Here is a 15,225-nt window from a genome sequence, read left to right on the forward strand (position 1 = left end):
TCCGGTTGGTGACCCTTATTCAGTACAGTTCTACCATGAAAGACACTCCCAGTATTACATGGCCATTGGGGTCAGGTGTTCCACTCCGGATAGTGACCCACACTCAGTACAATTCTACACTGACAGATACTCCCAGTAATACATGGCCAATGGGGTCAGGTATTCCACTCCAGTTAGTGACCCACATTCAGTAAAGTTTTACCGAGACAGGTAATCCCAGTAATACATGGCCACTGGGAAGAGGTGTTCTACTCCGGTTATTGACAGACACTCAGTACTGTTCTGCAGTGGCATATACTCCCAGTAATACATGGCCATTGGGGTCAGGTGTTTCACTCCGGTTGGTGACCCACACAAAGTACAGTTCCACAGTGAAAGATACTCCCAGTAATACATGGCCACTGGGATGAAGTGATCTATTCCAGTTAGTAAACCCAGACACTGTACAATTCTACATTGACAGATACTCTAATTAATTCATGGCCACTAGTTTAAGGTGTGCCACTCTAGTTAGTGACCCACACTCAGTACAGTTCTAAAATGATAGACACTCCCAGTAATACACGGCCACTAGGGTCAGCTGTTCCACTTCGGTTAGTGACCCACACTCAGTACAAATCCACAGTGAGAGATACTCCCGCTGATACATGGACACTGGGGTCAGGTCTTCCTCTCCGTTTATTGACACACACTCAGTAGTTCTACAGTGAGAGATTCTGCCAATATTATATGGCCACTGTGGTCAGGTGTTCCAATCCAGTTAGTGATCAACACTCAGAAGTTCAACAGTGAAAGGTAATCCCTGTAATACATGGCCACTGGAGTCAGGTCATCCACTCCACATAGCGACCTACGTTCAGTGCAATTCTACTGTGATAGATAAGCCCTGGAATACATTGTCACTGGGATCAAGTGTTCCACTCCAGTTAGTGATCCACACTCAGCAGTTCTACAGTGAAAGATACTCCCATTATTACATGGCCACTGGGGTCTGGGTTTCCACTCCGGCTACTGACCCGCACTCAGAATTTCTACAGTGAGAGATACTCAAAGCAATTCATTGCCACTGGAATGTGATGTTAAACACTGGTTAATGACACACACTCAGCACAATTCTACAGTGACAGATACGCCCAGTAATACATCGACAGTGTGATAGGGTGTTCCACTCCGGTTAGTGACCCTCATTCAGTAGTTCTACAGTGAGAGATGGTCCCTGTAATCCATGGCCACTGGGATGAGCTGTTTAACACGGGTTAGTGACCCACACTCAGTTCAATTCTACAGAGACAGATAATCCCTGTAATACAGCGCCTGTGGGGTCAGGTGTTCCTCTCCGGTTAGTGACCCACACTCAGTAGCTCTACAGTGAAAGGTGTTCCCAGTAATACATGACCAATAGACTGGGGTTTTCCCCTCTGGTCATTTACCCACACTCAGTACAGTTGTAGAGTGACAGGTACTCCAAATTATACATGGCCATTGGGGTCAGGTGTTCGACTCTGGTTAGTAACACACACTCAGTACAATTCTACAGTGAAGATTACTCCCTGTAGTACATGGCCACTGGGGTCAGGTGTACCTCTTCGCTTAGTGATCCTAAATCAGTAGTTCTACCATGATTGACACGCCCAGTAATACCTCGCCACTGGGTTCATGAGTTCCCCTCCGGTTAGCGACCCATGCACAGTAGTTCTACAGTGATAGATACTCCCAGTAATACATGGCCACTGGGGTCAGTTGTTCCTCTACGGTTAGTGACCCACACTCAGCACAATTCTACAGTGATAGATACTTCCAATAATTCACGGCCAATGGGGTCAGGAGTTCCTCTCTGGATAGTGACCCACACGCTGTACAGTTCTAAAATTACTGATGCTCCCAGTAATACATGGCCACAGGTGTCAGGTTTTCCACTTCGGTTAGTGACCCACCTCAATACAATTCAACAGTGAGAGAAACTCCCAACTATACATGGCCACTGGGGTTGGTGATCCACAATCAATCAATAGATCTACAGTGACAGTCACTTCCAGTAATACATTGCCACTGGGATGCAGGGTTTCACTGCGGTTCGTTGCCCAATCTGTACAATTCTACAGTGACAGATAATCCCAGTAAATCATGGCCACTGTGATAAGGTGTTCCACTCCGGTTAATGAACCACACTCAGTACTGTTCTACATTGACAGTCACTCCCTTTAATACATGGCCACTTTGATAAGGTGTTCCACTCCGGTTAGTGAACCACACTCAGTACAGTTCTACAGTGACTGTCGCTCCCTTTATTACATGGCCACTGGGATGAGGTATTTCACTCCGTTTAGTTACACACACTCAGAACAATTCTACAGTTACAGATAGTCCCAGTAATACATGGCCACTGGGAAGAGGTGTTCCACTCCGGCTAGTGATCCACGCTAAGTACAATTCTACATTCACAGATACTCCCAGTAATTCATGGCCGCTGGGATGAGGTGTATCACTCCAGTTAGATAACCACACTCAGTACAGGTCTACAGCGACAGACCCTCCCAGTAATTCATGGCCACAGTGGTCCGGTTTTACACGCTGTTTATTGAACAACACTCAGTATTTATACAGTGATAGATAGTCCCAGTAAGAAATGGCCACTGCAATGAGATGTTAAAGATCGGTTAGTGACCCACATTCTGTACAATTCTACAGTGACAGATTCTCCCAGTAATACATCGCTAGTGGGGTCAGGTGTTCGCTCCGGTTAGTATCCCACACAATTCTACTGTAAAAGTTGATCCCTGAAATACATGGCCACTGGGGTCAGGTGTTCCATTCCAGTTAGTGAGTCACACTCAGTACAGTTCTACAGAGACAGATACGCCCAGTAATTTATGGCCACTGGGATCAGGCGTTCCAATCCGGTTACGGAACCACACTCAGTGCAATTCATCAGTGACAGATATTCCTAGCAATACATGGCCACTGGGGTCAGGTGCTCCACACCAGTTAGTGACCCACACTCAATACAGTTCTACAGTGACAGATACCCCGAGTAACACATCGCCACTGGGGTCAGGTGTTCGACGCCGATCAGTGATCCACACTCAGTAGTTCTACAGTGACAGACACTCCCAGTAATTTATGGCCAAAGGGGTAATGTGTCGCACTCCGATTAGTGACCCACACTTAGTGCAGTTGTATAGTGACATACGCTCCCAGTAATTCAAGGCCACTAGTGTCAGGTGTTCCACTCCAGTTAGTGATCCACGCTAAGTACAATTCTACAGTGACAGATACTCCCAGTAATTCATGGTCGCTGGGGTCATGTGTTCCCCGCCGCTTCGTGATCCACACTCAGTAGTTCAACAGTGACAGAAACTCCCAGTAATTTATGGCCAATAGGGTAATGTGTTCCATTCCGGTTAGTGACCCACACTCAGCAGAGTTGTAAAAGAACTGATGCTCGCAGTAATACATGGCTACTGGGGTCAGCTGTTCCACTCTGTCTAGAGAACCACACTCAGTACAGTTCTACAATGACAGATACTCCCAGTAATACATGGCCACTGAGGTCAGATGTTCCATCCCAGTTAGTAGTGCAGGCTAAGTACAATTCTACAGTGACATATACTCCCAGTAGCTCATGGCCACTGGGATGAGTTGCTTCACTCCGATTAGTTACCCACACTCAGTACAATTCCACAGTATCAGACACCCCCAGTAATTCATGGCCACTGTTATTTGGTGTTCCACTCCGGTTAGTGAAGCACACTCAGTACTGTTCTACAGTGACTGTCACTCCCTTTAATACATGGCCACAGAGATAACGTGTTTCACACCGTTTACATACCCACACTCAGTACAATTCTACACTCCCTTTAATACATGGCCACTGGGATGAGGTGTTCCACTCTAGTGACCCACGCTCAGTACAATTCTACACTCCCTTTAATACATGGCCACTGGGATGAGGTGTTCCACTCTGGTGACCCACGCTCAGTACAATTCTACACTCACTTTCATACATGGCCACTGGGGTCAGGTGTTCCACTCTATTTAGTGACCCACACTCAGTGCTGTTCTACAGTGAAAGAAACTCCCAGTAATACATGTCCAGTGGCGTCCGGTGTTCAACTCTGGTTAGTGATGCACACTCAGTGCTCTTCTACAGTGACAGATACTCCCAGTAATAGATGGCCACTGGGCTCAGGTGTTCCATTCCAGTTAGTGATCCACGCTAAATACAATTCTACAATGACAGATACTCCCAGTAATTCATGGCAACTGGGGTCAGTTTATCCCCTCCGGTTAGTGACCCACACTCATTACTTCGACAGTGATAGATACTCCCAGTAATACATGGACACTGGGGTCATATGTTCCACTCCAGTTAGTGACCCACACTCAGTACAGTTCTACAATGAAAGATACTTCCAGTAATACATGGCCACTGGGGTCAGGTATTTTTTTCTGTTAATGACCCACACTCAGAACAATTCTACAGAGACAGCTCCTCCAGAAATACATTGCCTCTAGGGTCAGTTGTTCCGCTCCAGTTAGTGACCCACATCAGTAGTCCTACAGTGATAGATACTTCCAGTAATACATCGCCAGTGGCTTCAGTTGTTCCCCTCCGGTTAGTTAACTACACTCAGTAGAATTTTACAGTGATAGATACTCCCAGTAATTCATGTCCACGGGGATGAGATGTTAAAAACCGGTTGGTGACACACACTCAGTAGAATTTTACAGATATAGATACTCCTAGTATGCCAGTGGGTTTAAGTGACCCACACTCAGTACAGTTCTACAGTGAGAGGTACTCACATTAACACATGGCCACTGGGGTTAGGTGTTCCACTCCTGTTAGTGACCCACACTCAGTAGTTCTACAGTGGAAGATAATCGCTGTATTTCATGGCCGCTGGGGTCAGGTGTTCTACTCTGGTTAGTGATCCTCACTCAATAGTTCTACAGTGACAGATGCTCCCAGTAATTCAGGGCCACGGGGATGTGGTATTCCGCTCCGGTTAGTGACCCACACACAGTAGTTCTACAGTGACAGTCCCTTCCACTAATACCTTCTCTCAGAGAGTTGCTTGCACTGAGGCCTGAGTCAACAGTACAGAATAATAAACTAAAGGCACCAGCTTTATAACTCAGCGAGCCTATGAGTTACAAACAGAGTTTCACTTTCAGTTGAGGCAATTGAACAAAAACACAGAAGAAATTCTGTACATTTGTCTGAACGCATTGCCATCACTGATTGGGAGTCTGTAAAACGGTGACCACTAGATCAGGATTTAACATTATGAGTCACAGAGTAAAACCAGAGACCAGCTCACACACAGATTTACTAAACTTCAATGGTTATAATCACTTACCAGGAACACCAATGACGGCAATGATCACATAGTATATTTTTGCCGCACTGCGATATGGGCCATGCATATTTTGTGTGAAGTGATGTATCCCTTCGTGCTGCATGCAATCTCTCTGTATTAAACTCTGAGGCGGTACATTCCCAGAGCCATTCATTTATACCATGCGGGATCTCCACGGGGACATTGAGGTTGCAACATCGGTAACAGTAGCGTTAATAAAAACATTTGAACAAACAGATGACGATAGCTGAATAGCCTGTTGTGATGGAATATATTTAGTGCTGAGTTTGAAATTGAAAGCCCCATAGACAGTACAACTCTGATCACATGAATTAACTATTGAAAATTGCCAGCTGTGTTCTGCCAGCAATGGGGTTGTTGGTTCAAGCAACACCAGGCCCATCTCTACACCTCATATAGTTTCGGAGATGTCCTTCACTCTGCTGTGGCCATTCAGCAACTAAATTTCAAATGTTAGAATATCATTTCAGGGCTGCTCTGCTGCACTCTGGGAGGGGGCTGTCTGCCTTAAGTGTGGCAGTTTAGTTAAACAATTAAAGTGGGGAATTTGTGTCGATGGAAAACTGCTGATGTAACACCCTTATTTAAGAAGGGAAGTAGACAAAAAGCTAGAAACAATAGACCAGTTAGCCTAACATCTGTGGTTGGCAAAATGTTGGAGTCCATTATTAAGGGAACATTAACAGAGCATTTGGATAAGCAAAATTTAATAGGACAGAGTCAGCATGGTTTTACGAAGGGGAAGTCATGTTTGACAAATATGCTCAAATTCTTTCAGAATGTAAAATACAGGGTTGATAAAGGGGAACCAGTGGATGTAGTGTATTTGGACTTCCAAAAGGCATTTGACAAGGTTCCACACAAAAGATTACTGATCAAGATAAAAAATCACTGGATTGGTGGCAATATACTGGCATGGGTGGAAGATTGGTTATCTAACAGAAAACAAAGAGTTGGGATAAATGGATCGTCCTCGGGCTGACAATTAGTTACTAGTGGTGTTCCACAGGGGTCAGTGCTGGGACCCCAACTCTTTACAATCTATATATACGATTTGGAGGAAGGGACCGGGTGCAACATATCCAAGTTTTTCAACGATACAAAGATGGGAGGGAAAGCAGTGAGTGAGGAGGACATAAAAAACATGCATAAGGACATAGACAAGCTAATTGAGTGGGCAGCGATTTGGCAGATGCAATATAATGTTGGAAAGTGTGAGGTTATGCACTTTGCAGAAAAAATCAAAGAGCAAGTTATTATCTAAATGGAGAGAAACTGCAAAGTGCTACAGTACAAAGGGATCTGGGGGTCCTGGTGCATGAAACACAAAAGTTAGTATGCAGGTGCAGCAGGTGATCAGGAAGGCCAAGGGAATCTTGGCTTTTATTGCAAGGGGGCTGGATTATAAAAACAGGGAAGTCTTGCTGCAGTTATATAGGGTATTGATGAGGCCACACCTGGAATACTGCGTGCAGTTTTGGTTGCCATATTTAAGAAAAGATATACTTGCTCTCGAGGCGGTTCAGAGAAGGTTCACTCAGTTGATTCCAGAGATGAGGGTGTTGACGTATGAGGAAAGGTTGAGTAGGTTGGGACTCTACTCATTGGAGTTCAGAAGAATGAGAGGCGATCTTATCGAAACATATAAGATTGTGAGGGGGCCTCATCATGTGGATGCGGTGAGGATGTTTCCACTGATGGGTGCGACTAGAACTAGGGGGCATAATCTTAGAATAAGGGGCTGCCCTTTCAATGCTCAGATGATGAGAAACTTCTTCACTCAGAGGGTAGTAAATCTATGGAATTTGCTACCTCAGCGAGCTGTGGAAGCTGCAAAATTAAATAAACTTAAAATGGAGATAGACATTTTACTATCAGATAATGGAATTAGGGGTTACGGGGAGAGGGCAGGGAAGTGGACGTGAGTCTAGATTCAGATCAGCCATGATCCTGTTGAACGGCGGAGCAGGCCCGAGGAGCCGTATGGCCTACTCCTGCTCCTATTGCTTTTGTTCTTATGTAAACTGCCCCGCAAATGAATACAGCACCTCAAACTAATACAGCCATTCAAATTAATAGAGTACCTAAAACTAATACAATGCCTCAACCTAATACAGTACCTCAAACTAATACTCCAAACAAATAGAGCCCCTCAAACCAATATAGCCCCTCAAACTAATAGAGTGGCTCAATCTAATACAGCCCCTCAATCTAATACAGCACCTCAAACTAATGCAGACCCTCGACCTAACACAGCCCCTCAATCTAATAGAGCACCTCAAACTAATACAGCCCCTCAAAGTAATACAGCCCCTCAAACTAAGAGACTACCTCAAATTATTACAGCCCCTCAAACTCATACAGTACCTCTTACTAATGCACAACTTCAAACTAATACAGTCCCTCAAACGAATGCAGCCCCTCAAATTGATACAGCCCCTCAAACCAGTGCAGCCCCTCAAACCAATACAGCCCCTCAAACTAATACAGTACCTCAAACTAATACAGCCCCTCAAACTAATAGAGCCCCTCAAATTAATACTGCCCCTCAATAAAGTACAGCCCCTCAAACTAATACAGCCCCTCAATCTAATACAGCACCTCAACCTAATTCAGCCTCCCAATCTAATAGCGTACCTCAAACTAATACAGCCCCTCAATCTAATACAGTACCTCAAACTAATACACCCTCTCAAACTAATACAATACCTCAAACTAATACATTACCTAAAATAATGCTGCACCTTAAATAACAACATCACCGCACTCTAATACAAAATCTCAACCTAATACAACACCTCAACCTAATACAGTATCTCAAATTAATACCGATCCTCAATTTGATGCCGACCCGCAAATTAATACTGCACCTCAAACTATTACATTACCTCAATCTAATACTGCACATCAAATAATTGCAGCTCCTCAAACTATTGGACAGACCCACCCACTTGCCAAACACAATGGGGTCGTTACCAGGCTAACAAGAACTGATTGTACAGGTTATTTCAACATTTTAACAATGCGAATTCTAAATATATTTTTAAATTCTTGAGTTTATTTCTGTTAAGTTAGTAATCGTCTATTAAATAAAGGCATGGCAGGGCACCTCATTCCCGTGGAATGCCATGTGGGAACTTCAGTATGCTTCCCCTGTCCTGGACAACCACATAAGCAGGAGGTGTCGTCAGCTGGAGGAGCTCAAACTCCGGGTTTCGGAGCCTGAGCAGCAACTGGCATCACTGCGGTGCGGCCGTAAGGCTGAGAGCTACTTTGAAAAGACGTTTGAGGAGATGGTCACCCAGCAGCTTAAGAGTGTGCAGGCAGAGAGGGAGTGGGTGACCACCAGATGGAGAAGGAGAACCAGGCAGGTAGTGCGGTAGTACCCTGTGTGCATATCTCTCTCGAACCAGTATTCAGATCTAAATGCTGGAGAGGGTGATTTTTCTCCTGGCGAGTACAGCCAGAGCCAAGTCCAGAGCACCATGGCTGGATCAGCTGTACAGTGGGGCGGCGGGGTGGGGGTGGGGTAGATCAGGAAAGCAATAGCAGTAGGGGATTCAATAATTAGGGGAATAGACAAGCGTTTCTGCAGTCCCAGACGTAACTCCAGGATGGGGTGTTGCCTCCCTGTTGCCAGGGTCAAGGATGTCACTGAGAGGCTGAAGAACATTCTGAGGGGGGAGGGTGAACTGTCGATATCGATACCAATGACATTTGCAGAAAGAGTGATGAGGGCCTGCAGGCAGATATTAGGGAGCTAGGAAATAAATTAAAAACAGGACCACAAAGGTAGTAATCTCCAGATTACTCCTGGGGCCTGTGCTCGTGAATATAGAAATAGGAGAATAGAGCAGATGAATGCGTGGCTGGACTGAGGATGTAGGAGGGAGTGCTTTAGATTCCTGGGATATTGGACCGGTTATCGGGGAGGTGGGACTTGTACATGCTGGACAGGTTGCACCGCAACTGGACCACGTCCAGTGGCCTTCACGGGGAGAGTGATGGATTGCAGCTAGTGCTGGGGAGATTTTAAAGTAATTTGGCAGGGGGTGGTTACCAGGCTCTAGCATTATAAAGGAGAAACAAGGGGAACAAAGGATTGGGAGAGACGGATTGCACAAGAGTCATAAATAATAAGGTATTATATGGGGTCAGACAAAGAGAACACCAGACAGGTTTGCTGTGCATGTGGTAAATGCATGAAGTGTGGTAAATAAGGCTTGTGAGCTGCAGGCACAAATAGCCACAGGGAAATATGACGTCGTGGTGATATCAGAGACTTGGCTCAACAAAGGGCAGGATTGGGTAGTAAATGTTCCTGGGGAGAGTGTGTTCAGGAAAGAAAGGGAAGGAAAGAAGGAGGAGGTGTGGCAGAATTGATTAAGGAGAATGTTACAGTGCTGGAGAGAGAGGATGCACTGGAGGGGTCAAAGGCAGAAGCTATTTAGTTAGAGTTAAGCAACAATGGAGGGGCCATTACAGAACTAGGTGTATTTTATAGGTCAGCAACTAGTGGGAAAGATATAGAGGAGCAAATATGCTAAAAAGCAGAATCAGCATGCTATGGACAGAGCTAAGCGATCCCATGATTAGTAGACCAGAACAATTCTCTCCAGTCCTGCCACATCCAGTCGTGAATGGTGGTGGACCATTAAAAAACTAATGGGAGGTGGAGGCTCCATGAATATCACCATCCTCAATTAGTTCAAAAGACAAGACTGAATCGTTTACAACCATGTTCAAAATAAAATGCCAAGTGGAGGATTCATATCGGCAGCCTTCTGCAGTCCCACCATCACAGAAGCCAGTCTTCAGCCAATTAGATTCACTCCACGTGATATCAAGAACAGGCTGAGCGCACTGGATACAGCAAAGGTCATGCAGCCTGACAACATCCCGGCTGCCGTGCTGAAGACGTGTGCTCCAGAACTAGGCACGATTCTACCCTAGCTGCTCCAGTAAAGCTAGAACACTTTTATCTACCCGACAATGTGGAAAACTGCCCAGATATGTCCTGTCCACAAAAAGCAGGAAAAACCCAATCCGACCAATTACCGACCCATCAGTCTACTCTCAATCATCAGCAAAGTGGTGTCATCACCAGTGCCATCAAGCGGAACTTGCTCCCCAATAAGCTGCTCACCAATGACCAGTTCAGTTTCCGCCAGGCCCACTCAGCTCCAGACCTCATTACAGCCTTGGTGCAAACAGAGATGAAAGAGCTGAATTGCAGAGGTGAGGTGGGAGTGACAGAATTTTACCGAGTATGGCATCATGGAGCCCTTGCAAAATCGAAGTTAATGGGAAAAAATACTCCAAAGCCATAACTAGCACAAAGGAAGATTGTTGTGGTTGATGGAGGTCAATCATCTCAGGCACAGGACCTCGCTGCATGATTTCCTCAGGGCAGCATCCTTGGCCATTATAATTTCAGAAGTGGGGATGTTTACTGATGATTTCACAGTGTTCCGATCCATTCTCAACTCCTCATATAATGAAGCAGTCCATGCTTGCATGCAACAAAATCTGGACGACTTTCAAGCTTGGGCTGATAAGTGGCAGGTATAATTCGCGCCAAAGAAGTGCCAGGCAAAGATTATCTCCAAAAAGTGAGAGTCTACCCATCGCCCATTGACATTCAACGGCATTGCCATCACCGAATGCCCCACCACCAACATCCTGGTGGTCGTCATTAACCAGAAAGTTAACTGGACTAGCCAAATAAATACTATAGCAAAAAGAGCAGGTCGGAGGCTGGGTATTCTGCGGCGAGTGACTCACCTCCTGTCTTCCCAAATCCTTTCCACCATCTACAAGGCTCAAGTAAGGAGTGTAATGGAATTCTCTCCACTTGCATGGATGACTGCAGCTCCAACAACACTCAAGAAGTTCGACATCACCTGGGACAAAGCAGCCAGCTTGAATGGCACCCCATCCACCACTTTAAACATTCACTCTCTGCAACACCGGCGTACCGTGGCTGCAGTGTGTACCATCTACAAGATACACTGCAGCAACTCACCAAAGCGTTTTCGGCTGCACCTCCCAAACACGCGACCACTCCCACCTGGAAAGACAAGGGCAGCAGGTGTATGGGAACACCACCACCTCCAAGTTACCTAGCGATTAACACACAATCCTGACTTAGAAGTACATCGCAGAACCTTCATCATCGCTGGGTGAAAATCCTGGAACTCCCTCTCCAACCGCACTGTGGGGGAACTTTCACCACACGGACTGAAGCGGTTCAAGAAGGCAGCTCACCACCACTGTTTCAAGGGCAGCTAGAGTTGGACAATAAAAGCTGGCATTGCCAGCGACGCCTACATCCAATAAACGAAATAAAATAAAATAGGCAGAGAGTTATAGACCGACATAACCAAACAAGTTACAGAGACAGACAGGCGGTGACAGAAAGACTGAGACAGTCAGACGGGTATAGACAGAGAGACAGATACATAGATAGAGAGACCGGCAGAAAGAGACACAGAAAGACAGAGATAGAGAAGTAAAAAGAGAAATAGACTCAGTCAGACAGAGCCAGACAGAGGTAGAAACAGAGAAACAGTCAGACAGACAAACAGAGACAGGGACTCAGACGGGCAGCGACACATTCAACAACAGAAACTGACAGAGATGGAGTGAGAGATAAAGATAGTCAGAGCTGAAAAGAGGAAGACAGAGACAGGCAGAAATAGTGACAGACATAGACAGACTGACAAAGGCAGGCTGCAGACATAGACAGCGACAGAAACTGACAGATTGAAAGACAAAGATAAACAGAGCCAGAGAGAGGGACAGAGACAGACATCCAACCATAGAGACTGAGATAGACAGACATAGACAAAGAAACAAATAGCGAGATACAGGCAGTGTACAGATTCAGGTGGAGAGACTGACAGACAGATACAGAGAGGCAGACAGAGACACATTCAGAAGGGGGCATAGACAGACAGAGACAGACAGAGAGCAACAGAGACAGACAGGGAAAGAAACACAGATACACAGACAGAGACACAGATTCAGATTGACAAACTGGCAGACAGACGCAGACGGACAACAGAGACAGACAGGGACACAGCTAGACTATATAAAAACATAAGAAATAGGAGCAAGAAAACACCATCCGGCCATTCGGGCCAGCTCCCCCATTCAATGAGGTCATGGCTGATCATCTGCCTCAAATACATTTACCGGCCTCATGGCCATATCCGTTGATAAACTTACTAGTCAGAAATCTATCGGCTTCTTTATTGCTTATATCCAATTACTGAGCCTCCATAGCCCTCTGGGGTAGAGATTTCCAAAGATTCACCACCCTCTGTGAAAAGAAACTTCTTCTCATCTCATTCTTAAATGGCCTACCCTTTAACTTGAGGCTGTGGCCCCTGGCTCTAGATTCCCCAGCCAAGGGAAACATTCTCCCAGCATCCAACAGATCAAGCCCTGTAAGAATTTTGTATGCTTCAATGAGATTCCCTCTCAAACCTCTGAATTCAAGAGAATACAGGCTTAGTTTACTCAATCTCTTCTCATAAGACAGTCCCGCCATCCCCAGAATCAGTCTCGTGAACCTTCACTGCACTCCCTCGATGGTAAGTATATCGCTCCTTCGGTAAGGAGACCACAATTGTACACAGTACTCAAGGTGTGGGCTCACCAATTTCCGATATAATTGGAGTAAGACTTCTTTACTCCTGTACTCAAATCCCTTTGTAATGAAGGCCAGCATACCATTGACCTTTCTAATGGTTTGTCGCACCTGCATATTCAATTTCCGTGACTCATGTACAAGGACACCCAGGTCCCTTTGAGTATCTGCATTCCCCCACCTTTCACCATTTAGGAAATACTCTGCCTTTTTGTTTTTTCTACTAAAGTGGATAACTTCACATTTATCCACATTATATTCCATTTGCCATGTTCCCGCCTGCTCACTGAGCCTGTCGAGTTCCCCTTGAAGTCTCTTCACATTCTCTTCACAATGGATACTGCCACCTAGATTTTTATCATCAGCAAATTTGGAAATGTTACATTTAGTCCCCTCATCCAAACCTATGATATAGATTGTGAATAGCTGGGGCCCAAGCACCGATCCTTGTGGCACCCAACTAATCACAGCCTGCCATCCTGAAAAAGACCAGTTTGTCCCTACTCTTTGTTTTCTGTCTGTTAACCAATTCTCAATTCATGATAGTATATTACCCCCAATTCCATGTGCCCGAATTTTGTACACCAACCTCTTGTGTGGGACCTTATCGAAGGCCTTCTGAAAATCCAGATACACAATATCTACCAGTTCACTTTTGTCCACTGCACTACTTATATCCTAAAAGAACTCAAATAGGTTTGTCAAACAGCATTTCCCTTTCATAAACCCATGTTGTCTCTGCCCAATCTTACTGTTAGTTTCTAAGTGTCCCTTTATTGCATTCTTTCTAATAGAATCCAGGAATTTCCCAAATACTGACGTGAGGCTCAGAGGTCTGTAGTTCCCCGTTTTCTCTCTCCCTCCTTTCTAAAATAGCGGGGTTACTTTTGCCATCCGCCAAACTGCAGGAACCTTTCCAGAATCTATAGAATTTTGTTGGATGACAGCCAATGCGTGCACTATTCCAATGGCCACCTCTTTCAAAACCCTAGGATGTATGGCATCCAGTCCTTGGGATTTATCGATTTTAGTTCCATTAATTTGGCTGGTTCTGTTTTTTTACTGTTAATAATTTCAAAAGTTCCTCATTCTCGTCACACCCTTACTTGTCTCATCGTTCTGGGAGGTTATTTGTGTCTTCCTCCATGAAGACAGAAACAAAGTATTTATTTAATGCATCTGTCATTTCCTCATCCGCATTATAACTTCTCCCCTCTCTGACTGTAAAGAACGTACAATTACCTTCGCCTGTCTTTTCCTTATCACATGCCTAATGAAGATTTTACAATCCCATTTAAAATTTTTTGCTAGTTTGTGCTCATATTGCATTTTCCCTTTCCTTTTCAATTTCTTGGTCCCCCTTTGCTGATTTCTAAAACGACTCCAATCCTCAGGCTGACCGCTTTTTCTGGCAACTTTAAAAGCTTACTCCTTTGAATAAATAATAGCTTTAAGTTGTTTTGTTACCCATGTTTGGATCACTCTTCCTTTTGGGTTTTTATGACATAGAGGAATATATGTGTGTTGCAAATAATGCATCATTTCCTTGAATGTTAGCCCTTGTATGTCCACCTTCATACCTTTGGTGTAGTCTCTCAATCTACCATGGGAAACATGATCCTCATACCCTGGTAATTTCCTCTCTTTAGATGGAAGACCTTAGTTTCAGATTGGACTATATCACTCTCAAATTTAATGTAAAATTCAATCATAATTTTTGGTCACTGGTCCATAAAGACCCTTTTACCACAACATTATTGATTAGCCCTTTCTCATTACACAGTACCAGATCCAGGATAGCCTGTTCCGTGGTTGGCACCTCCACATACTGATCCAGGAAACCATCTCGCATGCATTCCAATAATTCGTCCTCCACACCATTAGTGGTAATTTGATTTGCCCAGTCAATATGTAGAATAAAGTCCCCCATGATTACCGTATTACCCTTGTTACATGCACTTCTAATCTCTTGATTGTTACTATGCCCTACATTACCACTACTGTGTGGTGGCCTATATGCAACACCCACCAATGTTTACTGCCGTTTGCTGTTTCTTAGCTACACACAAACATTTCCAGTTCTACATCACGATCTGCCAAGCCAAGAACTTTTATCTCTACCATATCGATCTCATCCCTTATTAACAGTGCAACGGCACCTATTTTACTTTTTTGTCTTTCCTTCCT

This window comes from Somniosus microcephalus, unplaced genomic scaffold, assembly GCF_052327205.1.
Source record: "Somniosus microcephalus isolate GS21.2 unplaced genomic scaffold, FLI_Smic_1.0 unresolved_chr7, whole genome shotgun sequence".
Classification (NCBI taxonomy): Eukaryota; Metazoa; Chordata; class Chondrichthyes; order Squaliformes; family Somniosidae; genus Somniosus; species Somniosus microcephalus.